The sequence below is a fragment of the Balaenoptera physalus genome (assembly GCF_965194825.1).
Source record: "Balaenoptera physalus genome assembly, chromosome: 1".
NCBI lineage: Eukaryota > Metazoa > Chordata > Mammalia > Artiodactyla > Balaenopteridae > Balaenoptera > Balaenoptera physalus.
In genome coordinates, this window is record NC_138882.1 from 22,315,641 (window position 1) to 22,337,855 (window position 22,215).

General features: G+C 46.8%; 1 protein-coding gene across 3 annotated transcripts in view; it reads right to left on the reverse strand.

Moving 5' to 3' along the window:
- The window catches only part of TLR5 (toll like receptor 5), a 65,732-nt gene that overhangs the window by 14,826 nt on the left and 28,691 nt on the right, over nt 1–22,215 (reverse strand). For all 3 annotated transcript variants that reach the window (XR_014253900.1, XR_014253901.1, XR_014253902.1), the window contains one exon: nt 312–389. The gene's annotated coding sequence lies outside the window, so the exon portion shown is untranslated. The remainder of the gene's footprint in view (nt 1–311; nt 390–22,215) is intronic.

Sequence of the window (22,215 nt, forward strand, 5' to 3'; positions counted from 1 at the left end):
AGCCATTTTACAGATGAGGAAACTGAAGCTCAGAAAGGCTGTCTCCTGAGTCCCAGCCCCGAGCTCCCCCCATCCCCCGTCCTGCAGCGTGTGGCCCACCCGCCGTGCGGAGCAGGCCGTCGGACCCCAGCAGAGGGGCTCAGGGGACACACGGAACAGAGCAGAGAGGACCTATGACGATCTGAAGGGAGGGAGGCTGACCAGAGAATAAGGCCAAGGTAAGCATGGAGCTGAATGTCTCAGAACGGGAGCTGCGGGCACGAGGTGGACAGAGTGACCCTGGGGGGGCGGCACAGAGGCAGCACACTTACCGTGAAGATATCCAGAGTGAACCCTGGGTTCGAGAGAGCTGCGGCTCTGGAGAACCTGGACGCAGCTGCATGCAACCTCTGTGGGACAAAGAAGGAATGAATATTGCAATAAATTTCACATCTGAGTCCCACAGCCCAGCCCCCTTCTCCTTTGGCCTGGCCTGGCCGCCTTGTTCTCCGATGCTCCTCATCACTGACCCTCCCCCAGAGCCAGGCCACTCGCCTCCCTGGATGCTCTGTCCCCAGGCATTGGCTTTTGCTGGGTCCCCTTGCTGGGATGCCTGCCTTGCCCCTCTCCTCTGCAGCAGGATGAGCTGAAGCCCCACACAGCCAGGGGCTCCTGGAGAGGTGGATTAATTCACCAGGGTTGCTGTAACAAAGTATGGCAGGCGGCGTGGGTGGGGAGGGGCTTAAACAACAGGAATGTATCATCTCAGGGTTCTGGAGGCTGGAAGGCCAAGATCAAGGTGTCAGCAGGGTTGGTTCCTTCTGAGGGCTGGGACGGAGCATCTGTTGCAGGCCTCTCTCCTTGGCTTGCAGATGCCGTATTCTCCCTGTGTCTCTCCACATGGCGTTCTTCCCATATTCCTGCCTGTCTCCAAATTTCCCCTTTTTATAAGGACACCAGTCATATTGGATTAGGACCCACCCTAATGACCTTGTTTTAACTTGATTGCCTTTCTAAAGACCCTGTCTCCAAATAAGGTCACATCCTGAGGAACTGGGCGTGAGGACCTCACATATGAATTTTTCAGGGGACACAGTTCAGCCCATAACAGTATATAGTTCTGGTCAGACAGTCACTGGGCTCTTCCTCCTGCTACATCATCTGACAGCTGAAGGGAATGGATTTCTGAATGGAAATTCTGAGATGGAAGATGGCTTGGAAGCTCGGAGAGCACCGAGGAGGAGATTTGGGGGGATGTAAAGGATGGATGAGGCAACTTCAGTAGCAACAGAAACCCTGACGAAGATCAGAGCCCTGTGGAAAGAAACAGTTTGGGGGAAGGTTTTGCTCTTTGAGTGTGAGATAAATTTCTCTTCCATCTCCTTTGGAAAACTTTAGCAAGTGTTACCTTATTTATCCCTAGATTGGAGTTAGGTTTGTGTTGGGGATGCAATGTGAGGACACCCAGATTGGCTCAAGGGCAAGCACTGCTGAGGAGCCCAGGGAGAGCCCCAATAAATCTAGATCCTACTCCTCCTCGGACCAGCTCACGGCCCTCTTCCCTGCACAGCTGAGCTGCCTTTGTCGCAGCAAAAACACCCACGTTACAGTAAACAGATCATCCACACCGTTTCCACCACGACCATCCCACTGGCTGTTAGCCTTACTTCCTGGCTGGCTCTTGTGCACATGTCCAGATGCAAACATGAGTCAGTTCTGTTTCTCCCTCAGCCCCACCCCAGGGTGCTTAATATATGCCCTGCACACAGCAGGTGCTCAAAGCATGCTTCTATAAACTGTAGACCTCTGGAAGGCCGACCCACCTCATGCTCCTTTATACCAGCATTAATGCAGCGCCGGGTGCATGCACACCCCCGGCTCCCCAGATGCAGGCCCAGTGCCTAGAATGTTGGTGGGAAGAGTGACCTTCACTTTGTACCCCTTCAGTTTGGGAGCGGCTCCCCCCAAGGTCTTCTTCAGATATCTCCCTTCTCACCAATGTTGGCAGGGTTTGGAAGTTACTAGAAGGGCCCTGTGTTTAAGAGGGTCTGTGGCTGCCGCTCCCTTTGATCCCAGGCCCGCCCTCAGGCAAAGGAGCCAGGGAAGCGTTTGGCACCCCAGGCAGATCTAAACCAGGCTCGGAGGGGCCGTTTGCTTCAGGCGCCAAAGCGATGGAATTTGCCTGATAGTCTCCGAGACTCTCTCTTCCCACTTAATAAATTCTGTTTGAAAGGAATGATAATGGTTTCAGGGACAACGTGTTGGAGATGGATTGGAACAGTCAGGAGAACAACGGGTTCAAGGCTGCCAGACCCGCTGACACAGGCTTTGCTTCAGGCCGCGCGGGAGGACATATGGGCTGTCTAGACTCTCGGCAGGTACAAATCTGGAGCTGGAGCGGGGCCACGTTGTGAGAGGAGGGATGTGCAAGGACAGCTGGAGCCAGAGGACAGCACGAGGGCAGGAAGGGCAGTGGGGGAAGAGTGGGGGGCCCTCTTTGATGCTGTTCCAGCAAATCGAGTCTTTTTTTTAAATATATTTTATTTTTTTATTTGGCCGCGCCGGGTCTTAGTTGCGGCATGCGGGATCTTTAGTTGAGGCATGCGAACTCTTAGTTGCGGCATGAGGGATCTAGTTTCCAGACCAGTGATCGAACTCTGACCCCCTGCATGGGGAGTGCAGAGTCATAGCCACTGGACCACCAGGGAAGTCCCTGCAAATCAAGTTTTGAGAGCCCCTGGTTGCCGGTCAGCGGTGCTGCCAGTGGGCCAATCATGGGCCAGTGACAGTGATTGCCGCCTCTGCTGCTTGGGAAACTTGGCACTGCTGAGGGCTCTGGGCTGCCCCTATTCAAACCAGGAGGCAGAGAGCCCTGTTATGGGCTTGCTGGGAGAGGGAGACTGCTCTCAGCACATTCCCATCATTGGGAAGGTATAAATACCCATGCAGTGTGTTTTACACATTGTTTGCATGTAACGTGGAGCGATAATAAAAATAAACTAACATTTTGATAGTACTTTTCAGCTTACAAATTCTTTTGTGTATTTATTCTTTGATCCCTAAGTCTGGGAGAGGGAGCTGCCGCAGGAACCATCGGGAAACGTATGGGAGCCAAGGAGTATATTTTAGAGAAAGCAGGCATCATCATCAACATTGTCATTTCCATTTCACAGATGAGAACACTGAGGCTCAAAGAATCTGGGGCTCCCTGAAGAGCAAGAAGTAAATAGCAGAGGCAGAACGTGTAGCTTTGGGGCTTCTGCTCCTGTTACTCCTACATTCAGCTGTTTATTGAACACGTACTATGTACCAGGCCTCACAACAGCCCTGCAAAGAAAAAACTGAGTCTTGGAGAGTCCAAGTCATTATTCGAGCTGGGCTTTGAACCTCGGTCCTCTGATCCCAAACCCCACGTTCCATGTGCTTCCTGGCCTTTCCTCTCCTCGGGGTGTAGCTCATTCCAACCCTACACATAAGGGGAGAGAGAAAGCTCCTCCAGCCCCAGGTTGGGTAGGACTAGGGCATCCCTTACAGACTGACCCGGTCAAGTCTGACTTTTCCTTGTTAGTGTGTTGTCCTCACGGTTTGCCCTTGGATGTAGCCGAGTCATTTTTTAATAGGAGATCCACTGTGTTTGAATTTTTAGGCACACTTTGGGGGAATCAAATCTACTGGCCTCCTTACTCTTTTCATGAGCTCAATAGTCAGCTCCCAGTGCCTGGGGTTTACTGTTTGTGCCTTCAAATGCAGGTTTCAAATATCCACATCGGTCCAGAAAAACTCTTGCCATTGTCTCCAGAGTCAGCTAAGGTGTCTGCAGGAGCTTAGGTCTGTGAAGACAGGCTTCGGAGTTTGTCACTTTCCCATGGTGCTGGGTGATAAATGTTGCTTTGCTTTCTGCTCTTTCTTCTTTTTTTCAGGCTTGTTCTTAATGAAAAGAAATGGCAGTTGGCAACGTCCCTGAAGCTTTTTAGTGGGACTCCTGTAATGAGGTTTGCTGAAATTCTGGGTAGGAAATGTTTCCTCTGTAGGCTCAGATGCAGGATTTAGAATTTTGTGATGTCTGTGGCCTTTTTCCTTTGAGCCAGCTGGGTTTGCCTCTTCAAAGATGTCATCCCCAGCCTTGCCAAGCTTGGAGTTTACTGCTCCACTGTTAGTGAGGTACGTGAGGGTAAAAATAGGTCAGTGCTTTTTCTTCCCTCTCTTTCAAAGAAGAAAGTGTGTGTGTGTGTATGTGTGCGTGTGTGTGTATTTTCCAACATCCCATCTGTCAAAAACAGTTGAAGAAATTTTAGCTCACTTTCTCCCCCAAAAGTTTCACTCCAGGACTGACTCAGATTGTGGAACACTTCAAGGAAAAAAATTTCCATGAAAGTTAGCTGCAATTAACGAAGAGGGAGGTGCGGCGGGGGGAAAGAATTCCTCAGTGTTGGCTGTAATGTCAATTTTGCTGCTGTCTGACAAACACATATAAAACACGTAACAGATCCATGGCCTGTTCCCCTCCACATCCAGATTATTATGAGAAGTGAACACTTCTTTCCATTACGAATTTGCATGGCTTCATTTTCCCAGCTGAAACTTTCAACAAGATGAAATTATACACACAGGCGCACATTATAGTCTTTGAAAATACTGATGAAGAACGTTTCCTAAAAATACATAAATCAAGGAGTCAGTTCATCCATGAATAAATTTGCTGTGTGCTAAAAGGGATGGGTTAGAAGCCTAAATGCAAAACTGCTTAAATGGTTTTTACTGACACAGGGAAGGAGTCAGCTCTGTGAAGACTGTGAGTTTTATCCTATTTGTATCTGACTTGTTTCTTCCAAGTTCAAAAGTATCCTTATGGCCTTATCTGTAAGTACAGCCATGGGTATTTGCATAGAGCTTTATTAGTTTGCCTGGTCCTTCCCCTCCTCCCCTCCCCTCATTTACTCCCCCTCCCGGTCCCCCTCCCTCTCCCTCCCCTCTGCCTACCTCCCCCCTGCCCATTTTCTTCCCCACCTCCAACCACGGACCTCCTATTTCTCCTGGGTCCGCAGCGCTCCCCTCCCTACTGGGTCTTCTTTCCATGAGCACGTCAACACCCTCAAGGCTCTTCCATCTGAAAACTGAACAAAAGCCTTCTCTTTGCCACAGCTCCCTCCAAGACACCCTACATATTTTCTGCCCTTCACAGCCAAGTTGCTTGCTAGAGCGATCTACACTCTCTCACCCACTAGACATTCCCCAAACAACTGCTGTGTGGTTTCCTGACCCTGCTCTGGGTTCATCAGTGACCTCTACATAGCCACAGCCAGGCCTCCTCTTATGGGATTTTTTAAAAATTGAAGTATAGTTGATTTACAGTCTTTTAGATGTACAGCAAAGTGATTCTCATATATATATACATATATATGTATATATATATGAACTTTTTATGTATTCTTTATCAGATTCTTTCCATTTTAAGTCATTATAAGATATTGACTATAGTTCCCTGTGCTATACAGTGGGTCCTTGTTTATTTATTTTATTATGGGATTTTCATGTAGCATTTGACAATGACCATCCCACCATCCATCTGCCCATCCACTCATCCATCTGTCCATCCACCCACCTACCTACACATCCACTGAACTACCTAGCCAGCCAGCCAGCCACCCAATCACCTATTCATCCATCCATCCACCCACCTACCTACACATCCCTGCATCCATCTATCCATGTATCCATGCATCCATGCATCCATTCATCCTTCCATCCACCTACCTACACATCCATCCATCCATTCATCCTTCCATCCACCTACCTACACATCCATCCATCCACCACACAGTTGCCTGATGTGTCTCCACTTTTAGAACCAGACCCCTGGCTTCTGTGCTACTGCTCTTCCCTGGTCTACTCCCACCTCTCCGGCTACCTCTCCTTAGTCCCCTCTCCCAGCATCTCTTCTTCTACTTGCCCCTTAGATATCAGTGTTATCCACGGCCCTGTCCTTGACCCTGGGGTTGCTCAGCGTCCACACTCTTCCACTCTTTGCTTCAACTTCTCCTTTGGTACTGATGATGCCCAAAGTTGTATCTGCACCTTAGGTCTCTTCCTTAAGCGCCAGAAACCCCCTGGATCCCTCCAGTATCAGGTCCTCTGATTCTAAGTTATCTTATCCACAGCCCACTCTTCACTCTGTGATCAGAGAATGGCTCCAGAATCCTGGGGGTCATCTTGACTCCTCTTCTGCTTTGGTCAAGTTCCAATCCCTCCCTTCGGGGCAAATCCCATCCGCTTAATGGCCCCTTTGTGCCTTCAGAGAAAGGGACCCAGCACTACCCGAGAGAGCGTCAGCTCAACCTCCAATCCACGAGCCTCAACCTGCCTGCTTCTCACTGACCCCAGCGGTAGCCCCTTGGTGTTGAAATAATAACAGTGAACATGTAATGCGTGCCTACTGTGTACCAGGTGCTCACAGTACACTTGTACTGTGTACAAGTGTACTGTGAGCTCAGAACTAGCATTATCCCAATTTTACAGATGGGAAAACTGAGGCCCAAAGTGGTTTTTGTTGGGCCCTTCACGTGGACGGCCTCGTAGGCAACCCAGCCTGTGTGGCTGTTCCTCTAGCTTCACTCCACAATCCCAGAGCAGCCGCCGACCTCCAGTTCAGGTCAAAGTTCTGGGGTCCCACTTGCTGGGACCTCATTTCCTCTGCCCTCATACCTGAGTTCCTACAATTTTTCTTTTAATCTAAATTTTTTAAAAGCCTATGAACTAAAATCCTATGTCCTCAGGTTGTATCCTTCCACCCCTTTTCCTCACTGCAGCAGGACTATTTCTTCAAAATACTAATCTAGTCATGTCCCTTCTTATTTAAAACCCTTCAGTGACATGACTTTGTTCTCAGGACAAAGTCTGAACTCTGGGCTGGGAGTGGGTCATGGCAGTTTCTTTTTATATATATATAAAACTGAATCACTTTGCTGTACACCTGAAACTAACACAACATTGTAAATCAACTATATTTCAATGAAAGTTAAAGAAATAAAAATAATTTTTTAAAAGACCTTCTCTGTCACCACGGATGGTGCTGAATGGGAGGATGTGTGTGGGCTCATCCACAAGGGAATACTTTGTACTACTGCATCTCATCAATTCCAAAACACATTTTCTTCATACTTAACACTGAGCAATCAGGATGCATAATACACTCAATTGCCATTATTTAAATGGCAGTTTTAAAAGTTGTATTAGTGATACATCAAATAAAGGAGTATCTTATAATCAGTGACATCTTAGATAGGATGCATTATTTCACTTTTATTTTTATAACCAACTTGGAAATCCATTGAACAAGATGTCTGTTGGCCAAATACATTGTCATCTGCTTCATGGAAATAATGAAAAATCTGCCAATGAAGCAAGTTCTTTGTCGTCTGAGGTTGTGACTCATATATTGTTGATGCCCTGAAACTTTGGGTCTGCTCTGACCCTTGGCAGGAGCCTAAGAGCTTCTTGTGTAGACGGTGACCCTGGTGATGGCAATCCTATCCCTAGGGGCCTGGGGATGCTTATATTCTATTGCTGCTTTTTCTATTACTGTGTTTTCCTGAGAGCTAAGGATTTGCATTAGCTTGGGCAGTAGTTTTAAACTTTACTGGGCAGCCACTAGGGCTTGTCCACATTAAATGTCATGGCGGTAGAGACTATGAAACAACTTAAGGAGGCCAGGCAAATAGGTCTTGCATTTCGTCTACTATTTTCTTTAGGGGTATGTTGTATAAATGAGTTAAAGAGTGGCCCTTGTGTATTGGCCCCTATGTTGTTGACTTCTTCATGCCTACCTGCACTAAAGTCAATTTTTTACACATCAAATGGCTTTTTAAAGAACTTATTTTATTCAAGTATAGTTGATTTACAATGTGTTAATTTCTGCTGTACAGTAAAGTGATTCAGATATATATATATATATATATATATATATATATATATACACATTCTGCAGTGGCTTTAGATAGAACCCAAATAAGTATGTTTTTTACCCATTTAGGGCCTACCTGCTTTGCATAACCCATAAGTCATGAAACAGCACCCAACATCTGCTGTCCGTAGATAAAGACAAACCCCAGGTCTATAAAAGATCCTAAACCGTGACTGCCCTTTGCAGCTCTCTGACCTAAAGACTCTGCACCACGTTGCTGAGTGACCTCACCTGACATGTGATCCCCTCTTGATCCCCCCTCTCCCCTGGGAGTGCCCTTGACCTCCCGCCTTCTGGGTGGTGGCCCTGAGCCTCTGTCCCTGGAAGCTCTCCTGCTGTGAGGGACTCTCCCTTCCAGGTAACCTGTCCAAGTGCCATCCAAATAAAGCTCGTTGTGTGTCACTGCCACCTCGTGGTCATGCCTTTTTCCTTCATCAGCCCTGAAATCCTAGAATTCACACAAGGGGTAACTGTGTAAAGAGGCAGATACGAACGTCTAATTGTAAACATTGACCTGCCACGAGGCTTCCCTGGAGTCTGAGAGCAGGGCTGATAACACCATTGAAAGGGCATTGTTTTTACCTAAAGACACAATATATGCAGGGGTGAATCATTACATATGCAGAAAATTTCAAGATTAAAAAAATGGCATCAACTCCCTTAATGCAAAGATAAACACATTTAAAAATTACAGAGCAGGGCTTCCCTGGTGGTGCAGTGGTTAGGAGTCCGCCTGCTAATGCAGGGGACACGGGTTCTATCCCTGGTCCAGGAAGATCCCACATGCTGCAGAGCAACTAAGCCCGTACACCACAACTACTGAGCCTGCACTCTACAGCCCGAAAGCTGCAACTACTGAGTCCGCGTGCTGCAACTACTGAAGCCCACACGCCTAGAGCCTGTGCTCTGCAACAAGAGAAGCCACCGCAATGAGAAGCCCATGCACTGCAACGGAGAGAAGCCCCTGCTCGCTGCAACTGGAGAAAGCCCGCATGCAGCAATGAAGACACAACGCAGCCAAATATATATAAAATAAATAAATAAATTTAAAAAATATATTACAGAGCAGATGAGTGAGCACACTTGGCTCATTGGTTTGTTGCTGTCCTCTGTGGGCCTAAGGGCTGCCCCCTGGACCATCCCAAGGGAGCCAGCTCAGCTCCATTCCCAGGAAGAGGGCACAGCTCTTCCCAGTAGCAGACACCACCGACGGGTGAATGTCAATAGGCATCTCAGATGGGGCTGAAGCTAGAGACCTAGTGATCATCACTAGAGATTGTTGCACTTGTAGTAGATGCCAAGTACTTGGATTATTGCAAGTAAGACTCATAAAACTCTGTTATTAGCCTTATAATACAAATGAGGGAACCTCAACTCAGAAGAGTTCATTGACTTGCCCAAAATCACAAATCTAATTGGTGGGACAATTGGGATTCAAAACCAGGTCAATCTGGGTCCACGAGTGAGAGGTTTGACCACCTCTCTCTGTTGCAGAAATTCAACCAGCCCAAGCATTTTGCAACAGTTCTGACGAAGGGCTGGATGAAGGATGGCAGTGATGGAGACAGGAATTGTGTCTTCTCCTTCTGTCTCCCGCAAAGTTATGGGCAGAAGAAGGTTGGGGAAGACTCAGAGGATGGGCAGACCCTGCGGACACCCTACATCCTGGAGTCAGACTTGGGTCCTGACCTACTACGGGGCGAGTGTGGTACAACAGGGCTCTGCCCGCCTGAAGCCCAGTTCCACAGGCCCAAAAACCCTATCAGCCTTCCAGACCTCCTCGCTGGTCACCTACAGCACCTGGGCCAAGGGCTTCCCTATTCAAGCAAGAGTGATGCTCAAGTGACAGGGGATGGAATGGGATGCTGAGACATCAAGGGGAGATTCTAGTTCTTTCCAACCCACAACCAGGCTCTTGTTCCCCGTGACAGACCAGTCAAGAACATCCTACCCCCACCCCTCCCTGTAAGAATCCCACCCCCACCCCTCCCTGTAAGAATCCCACCCCCACCCCTCCCTGTAAGATGCTCCAAGTGCTAGTTTCCTAGTGCTGCTGTGACAAATTACTACAACCTGAGTGACTTAAGCAACTGACATTTTTTGTCTCACTGGAGACTGGAGGACCCAGATCAAAGTGTCAGCAGGGTTGGTTCCCTCTCAGGGCTGAGAGGGACAGTCTGTCCCAGGCGTCCCCCCAGCTTCTGGTGGTTTGTTGGCAATCCTTGGCCACCCTTGACTTGTAGAAGCATCACTCCGACCTCTGCCTCATCTCCACAGGGAGCCCTCCCTGTGGATGTGTCTGTGTGCAAATCTCTCCCTGTTATAAAGATTCTAGTCACATTGGATTGGGGGCCCACTCGACTCCAGTACAACCTCATCTTAACTAATTGCATCTGCAAGGACCCTATTTCCCAATAAGGTCACATTCTGAGGTATGGGGGGTTGAGTTTTTGAGGGGATGCAGTTCAGCCTATAACACTCCATTACTCACATTTTTTCCCTTTTCTGTGATGGTTTCCTTTAGCGATGGGCCACTGTGATAGGAGAGCCCCCTCACATTCACAAACCAGCTGCCCCCGCTCCACACCGCCCCCTCGGGCAATAGGGGGAGCTCAGGCGTCTACGATGCATGTCAGCTGAGTACGTGTTTCTTCCTCTGAGGCCACAGAAGCCTCATCGCAGGGCACGGGCTGCTTGCGGTGGACACACGGTGGGAGAAGGGGGGCCAGCCTAGCGTGAGGCCTTGGGCCACCATCCGCTCTGAAGTGCTGGTTTTTCTCTCCTTCAGTCTTGTTCCTGGGCTGTTCACTGTCTCCTGACCTGGTCCCAACTCCACTGGCTGCAAGCTTTTCCTTCCCTCCCTTCTCTGTTCCCTGCACTATGTTTTCGGCTACCACCTTGGCTCCTGTTCATGGCTGCCCTGGCCGCCTTGAGTAATGTCTCTGAGGTCTGAGCTGACCTGGAATCATCCTACCTCTGCTCCTCTCCTGTGAGGGAAACGAGCACACCGGGCCCCAGCTCCATGGAGGGCCCTGAAAATACGACTCAGAGGTTGCAGAGTGCCCTCGTGGGCTGGAGCAACTCTTCAAGGGAACACCAGGTGGTCTGAGGACAACTCAACATCACCACCTCTCCCCACCTCCAAGGTCTCTTCTGCAGAGAAAAGCAAAGCCAGGAATGTTTCCCCGATCCCCGTCCTGTCTGGCTCTCGGTTAGAGTTTGCAAATGAGAGGTGCTCCTGAAATTAGGAAGAAGGGAGAGGAAAGGCCATTATTCTTTGGAGGCAGCCGTGTAACTGAGCAGAACCCTATGGGCCTTCCCAGGACAGACCCCTTCCCCATATCCTCTGCTGTAACTCCTTTCTGAAGTACCCAGATAATAGTATCTCATGCATATTTCCCGAGTTTTTCAGATGCTAAAAACCACCACCGAATAGAAGAAACTACTTGATAATCGTGAGCAGACCTACTGGCACCTAAGGACTGATAATGTTAACCCCCGTGACACCGCCCTGTTACCTCAACATCAACCAAACAGAGAATTGTGCACGAGCTGGTCACACACCCTGGGACACCTCTCCCTCACCTTTAAAAACGCTTTGCTGAAGCACTTTGGGTAGTTCAGGATTTTTCAGTATGAACCACCCATCTCCTTGCATGACGCTGCAATAAACCTTTCTCTTCTCCAAACTCTGATGTTTCGGTATTGTTTGGCCTCATTGTGCATTGGGCACGCGAACTTGCGTTCAGTAACAGTTGCAGCCACAGCTGTGGGAGCTGGGATTCGGGATGTCTTCCTGGAGCTCTCTTGGGAAGCAATCCTCAGCTGCCACAGAGGATGCCGGTGGGAGCTTCCTAGAGGCTCTTGCCAGTCATGTGACTTCTGGGGTCCCTCTGCTTACGTGTTTCAGGCTGAGGCCTCTGGTGTTAGCTTCCCTGACCTTCAGTCTCCTAGGTCTTCCACTAGTTCACTATACCCCTAATTCTCTAAATTAAAACTTCGAATACTTGGAATACCCAGAATGAACTTCTGTTTTCCCAAATGAATCCTGATTGAAACAGAAAGAGTCGATCTCCAATGAGGACAAATGTCTCCAGCCTGCTCCAAGAGCGGGGTCCTCTGGTGTTTTGCTAGGACTGGGAGATAGCTCTTTGGCAATGAGGAAAAAACAAGGCAGATCCCAGCAACGAGAGCAGTCTCTCTGAGCAAGCCACAGTGGGGAGAGAAAAAGGGCATTCCAGTGGCCCAGTAAGAAGAAGCAAAGATTCAGAAAAACCCAGATTTGAATCCTTCACTAGCTTAACTCACTGCTTCACCTTTCTGAATCTGAGTCTGAGTTTCCTTCTTGTAAAAGACTGGAAGATCATCTGATGAGTAGAGATCAGTGAGTGGGCATGTGACCACTCCTCACTTGATCTTGTTATGGGGCTTAGGTGAGATGACTTAGGTAAATTCCCCAGCCCGGAGACTAGCAATAGAAGGCACCCAATAAATGTTAGTTCTTTTCCTCCTTCTTGGCAGAGACAGTCATTTGCTTAAAAAAGATGCTCCCAGCAGCTTTCATTGCCTTTACTTTCAGCCTGAGGCTACAACTTGTAACTCTTCCCTGCTATTCAGAAGGAAGAGGGATAAAGAAGCAAAGAACAAACTCCGCAGTGCCCAGCGAATGTTCCCTTCTGCTGCAGTGCAGTCTCAGCTAGCACAGCTCCATAAGGCAGTGCATTGGGCCCCCCAAACCAGTGTGGGGACAACAGATTTACATATAAATGCTAAAACTAGAAAGCCTCCAGAAAACAGCATAGAGAAATATCCTCGTTACCTTGATACAGGCAAACATTGATAAGGTAGGACACAAGAACAACCATAAAATAAATTGATAAATTGGACTATAAAAATTAAAAGTTTTTGCTCATTAAAGACACTGTTAATAAAGTAGAGAGGCAAGTTGCAAACTCTGAGAACATATTAGTAATATGTATGTCTGATGAAGACTTGTACCTAGAATGTATAAAATACGTCTGCAAATCAATGATGAAAAGATAATCAACCCATTTAAGATGGACACAAGACTTGAACAGACGGTTCATAAAAGAATATATGTAAATGGGTAACAAGAGCATGAAAAGGTATCCAACTTATTAGGCGTTAGGAAAATGCAAACTAAACCCACTAAGAGATACCACTTCGCACCCACCAGAAAGGCTAACGCACAAAAGGCTGACCATACTAAGTGCTGGCGAGGATTTGGAACAACTGGAGTCCCATACATAGTTGGTAGAAGCGTAAAATGTTACAATGATTTTGGAAACCAACTTGGCAGTTTTTGTCAAAGTCACATACACCTACCCTATGACCCAGCAGCTTCATTCTTAGTATTTACCTGAGAGAAATAAAAACCCATCCACAAAAATATTTGTAAAAGAATGGTCCATGGTTGCTTTATTTGTAGTAGTGAGTAACTGGAAACAACCCAGTTTGCAGAAAACAACAAACCTCAACAGGGGACGGGATAAATAAATTGCGGGCAAGCCATACAATGCAGTGAAAAAGAACAAACCACTGATAGATGTGACGCCTTGGAGAATCTCAAAAAATTATAAGTCAAAAACGCCGGATGCAAAAGGTTGACTACCAATTCCCTTTACCCGAAGTTCAGAAACAGGTGAAATTAATCTATGTTGATGGAAATCATGACTGGTTATCTGAGTTGGGGCAGGAATGGGTACCGGCAAAAAAAAAAAAAAGTAAGCAGGCCCTTTCCAGAGTGATGTAAATACCCTACATCTTGACTGAGGTAGTAATGACATGGGTATAGACAATTATCAAAATGTATTGAATAAACCACAAGGACCTACTGTATAGCACAGGGAACTATATCCAATATCTTGTAATAACCTATAATGGAAAAGAATCTGAAAAAGAATATATATATATATGTATAACTGAATCACTTTGCTGTACACCTGAAACTAACATGACATTGTAAATCACCTATACTCCAATTAAAAAAAAAAAACTGAGTGGATAACCAAATATTATTAAAAATAAAAAAATACATTGAAGTATACCCTTATGATCTATCCATTTTATAGTATGTTAAAAAAACCCAGCCCAGTGAATTTCCTTCTCAGATTTCCAGAGCAGTTGCCTAGACCTCCAAAGAGGTCAATTTCACTCCAAGGACACGGAATGGAGCATGCAGACTAGAGGAATGGAAGGCAGATCCAAGGAACGAAGGACACCTGGGTGGTCAACTTACACAACGTAACCTTGTCTCTGTCACCCACAGAGTGTTAACGTGCACTTATTTTGTGCTAGAACTGTGCTACTTGTTTCTATGTACCGTTTAATCCTGGGGAAAAAAACACAACAACAAACCAAACCCTGAAGCTCCAAGCAGTGAAACGACGCACAGCTAGGGCTGTAACTCAGTCTCCGGATTCCAAGCTGAGTGCTTCCTGTGGTTGTCTCTGGGGGGAGAGTGGGAGGACAGTAGGTGGGGAACTCCTGCCCCAAGCTCCTCTGAGGGCTGCAGGCTGAGCAAGGCTAGAGGCGGCGCCTTCACCAGCCAGGGACGCCCACACCAGCTTTCCCTCCTCTGTTGGACACTGACCCTGAAAGTCTTCCCTAGGAGAAGGAGTGGTGAGTCCTGGTCCCCTCTCCAAAAAAGGCTCTCTTGTTTTCACATGGACCAGCGCGCAGAAACACTGGTGAGACTTACTTTTGCAAATCCCGCCAGGCTTGGCATGACCTGCAGGCCTGGAAGACGCTGGCTCGACAACACAGCTGCAGCCGGGGAAAGAGCTGGGAGCGCATAAATGGCCAAGGTCATTGGAAAGACCACGAAAGCGGCCTCAAGTGTTAGGCCCTGCGGGCTGCTTGAGCGGAAAACCCAGGTCAACGCAGCAGAAGACTGCCCCAGCTTCCAATCCACCAAAGCACCTGCTTCCTGAAGGGGCTGGGTCCCCGAAGAGACACGATGCCATTGATTTTTATCACGTCTCAGTGAGGTGACCTTCCCGGGGAGGAGAACGGAAAACACGGGCCCGCAGAAGTGCAGGGTCTGTGCTGGGAAAAGAAACACAATTTGCCGCCTGTTGGAGCAGGTCCCCAAGTTTCAGGAATAAAGCCGCCTTGTCATACTTGCCTAGACCCATGGGGCCTGAGAGGGCCACAGAGCCTTAGCGAGTTCCTTCTGTGGAATTGTCTGGAAAATACAAATGTTTAATTTCTTAACAGGCCTATCTAAATGGAAGTTATTGTGGCCATGGAGAAATAAAATATTTGAATGCTAAGCAAAATAGATGAAAAGTTTCTTTAATCCTAAGAAAAATAAAATTGAGCAAGACCTTATATATATTGTGATGTGTATGTAATGTACATATGATACATATTCACATATACATGTGAATATCATGTATATTCACCTGTTGAAAGAATGCTGTTTTTCTTTGATGGTGCTTTAATTTTTAAATTCTGGCTAATTCTATTTTCTCTGTCTTCTGCCAAAGGCAGAAGTTATCATCTCCATTTTATACATGTATATGTTGACTGTATATTCTGTATACATCAAAGTATTATTAATGAAATGTCTGCACAGAGTTGAACATTAAATAATACCAAAGACTCATAATGAGAGGTTTGCAGCCCCGTGTCTCACCCCATCCCCCTTCGATCTCCCTAAGCTCCCCCCCGCCCTGCACCCCAGCACAATCACCTGTGTTTTTCCTTTGGTTGAGGCTGAGCAAGGAAACACACTTAGACTAGAGGTCAGCTATAACGAAGATAAGGTATTTAGGGTTTTTTTTTTTTTTTATTGAAGAATAATACCATACAGAAAAGAGAACAAATTCGTTGCTACAGATAAAATGTATTGTCACAAAGTGGACAGACCCATATCATCACCCAAGTCAAGAAATGGAACATAACCAGCTTTGGGGACACCCTCCCCCCAACTCCCCTCCCTTCTCCCCAAAGGTAACCATTATCCTCACTATCATCATTCATGAGCTTTGCCTCCTTGAAATTTCTAAAAAAATGGAACCACTCAGTATCTGACATAGTTATGTCTCACTTCTTTGACTTGACATTTTTGTGAGATTCACTCATGTTGCTGCATGCAGCTTTAATTGGTTAATTGTCATTTCTGTGGAGTTTTCAGTGATCACAATTTATTTATGCATTTTATGGCTGATGGATATGTGGGCTGTTTCCACTGTTGGCTACTGCACAGAATGCTGCCGTAACATTTTTGTCTTCTGTTGCATATGGGCATGGATTTCTATCTATGAGTAGAATTGCTGTGTCATAGGACACATGTGGATCCAACTTTGGTAGATATCAATGGACTGTTTTTTGAAGTACGCCAATTTACATTCTCACCAATAATATATGAGAGTTTCAACTGCTCCATATCCTTGCCAATACTCGATACTGTCAGTCCTCTTAACTTTAGCCATTCTGGGGGTGGTATTGCAGTGTTGTTTCAATTTGCACTTCCCTGATGACTAAAGGAGATTGACTGTCTTTTCATCTGCTTTTGGACATTGGATATACTTTTGTGAAATTCTCAAGTCCCTTGTTCACTTGTCTTTTGTGTTGTCTTTTCCTTATTGATCTGTAGGAGGGTTTTCACATCTTGGCTATGAGAATCCTTTTCAGATACATGTATTCTTCCATACTCTCATTTGCCTATTTGTTCATTGATGGTCCTTTTTGGTGAATAGGTCTTAATCACATTAATTAATTAATTAGTCTCTTGATTTCAGTTGATCCACATCTTATTCCTGTACCTTCACTCTGTTTACTGCCTTATAGTTCTCCAATGCCTTTAAGTAGATTTAAAAAACAGTTTCTCCAGATCTTCTAGATGTCCCCTACAGAAGAATTGGGCAAAACTCCCTCAGGCAATCACCATGAATTTGTCTAGTTCCTTCCTCTGGCATTTTCATATTTCCAAATTCACACTCTGAGTGCTATTTCTTTCTTTTTTTTTTTTTTAAGGAATTCCTTTATTTTTATTTTTTATTTATTTATTTATTTATTTTTGGCTGTGTTGGGTCTTCGTTTCTATGCGAGGGTTTCTCCAGTTGTGGCAAGTGGGGGCCGCTCTTCATCGCAGTGTGCGGGCCTCTTATATCGCGGCCTCTCTTGTTGCGGAGCACAAGCTCCAGACGCGCAGGCTCAGTAGTTGTGGCTCACGGGCCTAGTTGCTCTGCGGCATGTGGGATCTTCCCAGACCAGGGCTCGAACCCGTGTCCCCTGCATTGGCAGGCAGATTCTCAATCACTGCACCACCAGGGAAGCCCCTGAGTGCTATTTCTTGATTTAACATTCTAGACACTTTATATTGATTTTATATTGTGGTAGGTGAGCACTTATCTTACACTTGTACTCCACATCCTTCTATCCTCGCAATATAGATATTTCATAATTTCAAGCTCTCAGCCACATTTACTTTACATTATATTAAGCTATCTAAATAGTATTCACCGCAGATTCATGGGGGCGGCAAGAGAATTTCAGAGTCAGTTATATTTGAGATGATGAGTGAGAATCTCTTTGAAGCTTTCCGCAGCCCCAATCAATATTGTAAAATTGCCAGAACAGTCTCAATTCCAAAGACAGCAAGCTCTCACCATTCTTACACCAAACAGTTTCTTCTATTTGGGAGTGACCCCCAAAGGACCATGCTGTATGGAATTTATCAATTTACTGAGGCCTGACTCTAAATTGCTGGGACCCCCCCAGTACCCACATCTCAACGAGGCACTTCTAGTTTTTTCTGTTGCCATACATGCCAACAGTGAGACTTGGAAAAATAGCCTCAAAAAGAATTCCAACTGCTGAGCCTGGCGATGGAAGAGAAGACGAATGAAAAGAATTTAAGAAAGTTTTGGGTCTTTGCCAGAAAAGAGAGGTTTTAGAATAAATTAGAGTGGTGTGTTGAATTCTGTGGTGGCTGGGATTTATTATGTGAACAGGTCCTGCATCAGCTCTGTAAGGAAATGTCCAAAGGTGCTTTTTCAGTGTGTTTCATTTGTGTTTTTAAATAAGAGGATTAGAAAAGGCTGTGGGATAGACTCCTTTCAGAAGTCAAGAGTTACCTGTGTTGCAACTTACTGTTCCTATAAATACACGTGCACTTGTCATTTCACGTGTCCGAGGTTTGGTTTGGAGAAAAGAGTCAAAGTGAAGGTCACCCCCCATAGCAAGGGTGATGCTGAATGTAGAGTTACCTGCCTCCAAGCCCCCCAGCTCCTTCCTCCTGGGTCCTGTCCTTACAGGAGGTTCTGATGGGGAGATTTCATCAGTGTCTGCACTGCCCACGCTCCTGCAGCTTGGGGAGAACCATGGCTGATGAGCAGGTCAGGCAGGAAAGATCGCACTGAGACAAAGTGGCCTTGCTGCTCTCTTCTGAGTTTGTGATTGTAACTGTTACTGGCAGCAATACTTTGTTGTTGGATTTTGTTTTACTGAATTTCTTAGTATGAGGTTCGTGAGGAACTTCTTCACTCTGTTTTCCTTTCCCATCCCTCCATCCCTCCATCCTAGCCCAACTCCTGACTGCTAGTCGAGGAGCTCTACCCATGCCCTATCATTTGAAATGAAGGTCAGTAGGTTTCTTAGAGTCTGTGATCTCCCACCGCTTCAGCACCCATGTGGATGTCTGGCTCTCCTGGCCCCTGTCCTGCATGTCCCAGGAGCATCTAATAGTAGCAGCTTTGACACCAGGGAGACTTTGCAATGTGCTTCATCCATTCACCAGGCATTTATTAAGCATATACTATGGGCCAGGCAGCATACTGGGCTCAGGATACAAAGGTGACAAGACGAGGTCCCTGCCATCAGGGGTCACAGTCTAGGTAGACACTGCCTATCCATACACACACCGGTACAACACAATGTTATATATCAGTGACAGAAATCTGTGGGGTCACAAGGAATGAGCAGTGGTGGAAATTCACCAGGCAGACGTGGGGCGGGGGGTGGGTATGGAGAAAAGGAATCCCAGGGGGAGGAAGAAGCACGGACAAGTGTAGATGGGAAAGTCTCACGTGGTCTGGAAACCATATCTGATCTGTTATGGCCAGTGAGGGTGGGACACGGAAGAAAGGACCTTTTCTCACGGAGCTTATAGTCCAGAGGGGTGGGGGGTCAGACAGGTTCACAACTCTCAGGGGAAGCAGGAAGTAGTCAGAGCTTGTTTTAAAAGAATGGATACAGCGCCAAAAGATTTCAAAAAAAGGAGACAGGATTTGGGTTGGAGGCATCCAAGGAGGCTTGGCGGGCTGGATTTTGAAGAGCATGTAGGATGGACTGCAGTGATGGGAGAACATTCCAGAAGGAAAGGACAGAGTGGGGGTTGTGTGTGTGTGCATAAGAACAAGGCTAATGGGTGCAAGCATTGTTCAAAGAATAAAGAACAATGGGAGCAGGACAAGCTCAGTCTTACGGATCAGAGGGGCCCCAAGAAGTTGGGATGACAACAGCTAGTGTGTGTGTGTGTGTGTGTGTGTGTGTGTGTGTGTGTGTGTGTGTGTGTGTGTGTGTGTGTGCTGGAGTTAGGACGGGGGGCGGGCACAGCGAGGGAAGTCAGTGACATGTGAAATACTGAGTCCCAAGGTGGATTGGATTTGGAGGAAGCTGTTTGGGAAGCTGGGGGTAACTTTGGCACACCTTCCTTGGTTTAAATTTTCTTAATGCTTTTACAGAAAGACATTTCTATATTAAAATAAACATGAAAAAATACGAAATATATATAGGTTTCTTTTAAGATAAAAAAATACAACTTCTAAGAAATCACGACTGCCTCCAGAAGGCCGCTGGGTGTGGGTTCCCTCTCATGGCCATTAGGGTGACTAAGGATAAGATCGGAAATGTACAGGGAGCGAGGTCAAGATGGCGGACTGGGAGGACTCGGAATTCGCGTCTCCGCACAACCAGGGCACCTACCAGGCACCTGTGGGGGACCACAGACACCTAAGGGGACGGGAGGAACCCCCAGTGACCGGGTAGGCTGTGGGGTGTGGGGGGAGTGAAGGGGGAGGAGTAGTGGAGGCCAGACGGAACTGGTGACCCTGAGGGGCGGCTGGGGGAGGGGAAGGGATCCCACACCCGAAGGGGGAAATTGGGGAACCATTGGGAGGGCAGAGGAGCAAAAGGGAGCGTGGCCAGGTTTCCCCTGACCACGTGGACCCCCAGGAACCTGCTGAGATCCCGGGCCTGATCCTCTGCCCACCGAGGCCCCCTCCAGCCACGCGGGTCCTGAGGGAGTGGGAAGGAGGGAAGGGGGAGCAAAAGTAAAGGCCGGACCTCCAGGACCAGAATGGCTGGGGGAGGGAAGAAGTCCCTACACCCAGAAGGACTCACCCACGGTTAGGGGTCCAGCGGCGATGGGGGAGACCCAGGGGGAGACCGTGTGGGAGGCATGCAGGAATGGAAGGGAAAGTGGTAGTGCTTTCCCTGTCCACTTGGGCACCGGGGAGCCTGTTGGGTTCCCGGGCCAATCCTCTGCCCTCGGATCCTCCCTCCTGCTGTGCAGAACACAAGCCCCGCCCTTACACCCCCACCCAGGGCCCCACCTCTACACTCGGAGACCCCCTCTGAGACCCCCTCCAATGCGCTGGGCCTAAACCCCACCCACACACGCTCACCCAGGGCCCTACCTCCAAACTCTGGAATTCCACACTCCAGAGGGCCTCCCTTCCACGCTGCCTCTCCCCTTCTGGGCAGTCCTAAGCAGAGGACCCGCCCCACGCTTGAACGTTGCCCCACCTAGGTCCCGCCCTCAAGGCCTTTTCTGGCTGTATAGGTCTTGAGCCTAGACCCCGCCCCACACTCATACGTCACCCCCCAACCCACCTAGGTCCCACCCCACCCTAAACCCCACCCCTGCCTAAGTTCCACCCCCACAGCCAAGGCTTTTGTTTGTTTGTTTGTTTTCCTCTTTTTGACTGGGGTTCTGTTTTACCTTGTTGATTCATTGCTGTTGATTCCTTTATATTTTTATTTTTCCTAATAAATCTTTTATTTTTCCATTTTATTTTATTCTTTTTACTTTGTTATTGTTCTCTCCTTTTGGCTTGTTCCCCACCCCACCCCCCCTTTTATTTTTCCCTTTTTCTGTTGTGGTTTTATTTTACCTTGTTTCAATTATAGATTTACTTTTCCTAATATATATTTTATCTTTCTAATTTTATTTTGTTTTTTATTCTTTGATGTTGTACTGCTTCTTTCTTTCTTTCTTTCTTTCTTTAAACTGTGCCACGAAGCTTGTGGGATCTTGGTTCCCAGGCCAGAGGTCAGGCGCGAGCTCCTGTGGTGGGAGCTCTGAGTCCAAACCACTGGACTAACAGAGAACCTCAGACCCCAGGGAATATCAATTGGAGTGAGGCTGCCTGGAGGTCCTCATCTCAGCACCAAGACCCAGCTCTATCCAACTGCCTGCAAACTCCAGTGCTGTACGTCTCAGGTCAAACAAACAACCAGTAAGACAGGAATACAGCACCACCCATAAAAACAAACAAACAAACAAATAAATAAAATGAAACAACAAAAAAATATGTTACAGATGACGGAGCAAGGTAAAAACCTACAAGACCAAATAAATGAAGATGAAATAGGCAACCTACCTGAAAAAGAATTCAGAGTAATGATAGTAAAGATGATCCAAAATCTTGGAAACAGAATGGAGAAAATACAAGAAACATTTAATAAGGATCTAGAAAAACTAAGGAGCAAGCAAACAGTGATGAACAACACAATTACTGAAATTAAAAATACTCTAGAAAGAATCAATAGCAGAATAACTGAAGCAGAAGAATGGATAAGTGAGCTGGAAGATAAAATGGTGGAAATAACTGCCAGGGAGCAGAATAAAGAAAAAAGAATGAAAAGAATTGAGGACAGTCTCAGACACCTCTGGGACAACGTTAAATGCCCCAACATTCGAATTATAGGGGTCCCAGAAGAAGAAGAGAAAAAGAAAGTGTCTGAGAAAATATTTGAAGAGATTATAGTCAAAAACTTCCCTAACATGGGAAAGGAAATAGTCAATCAAGTCCAGGAAGCACAGAGAGTACCATATAGGATAAACCCAAAGAGAGACACGTCAGACACATGTTAATCAAACTATCAAAAATTAAATACAAAGAAAAAATATTAAAAGCAGCAAGGGAAAAACAACAAATAACATACAAAGGAATCCCCATAAGGTTAACAGCTGATCTTTCAGCAGAAACTCTGCAAGCCAGAAGGACAAATGACAGGACATA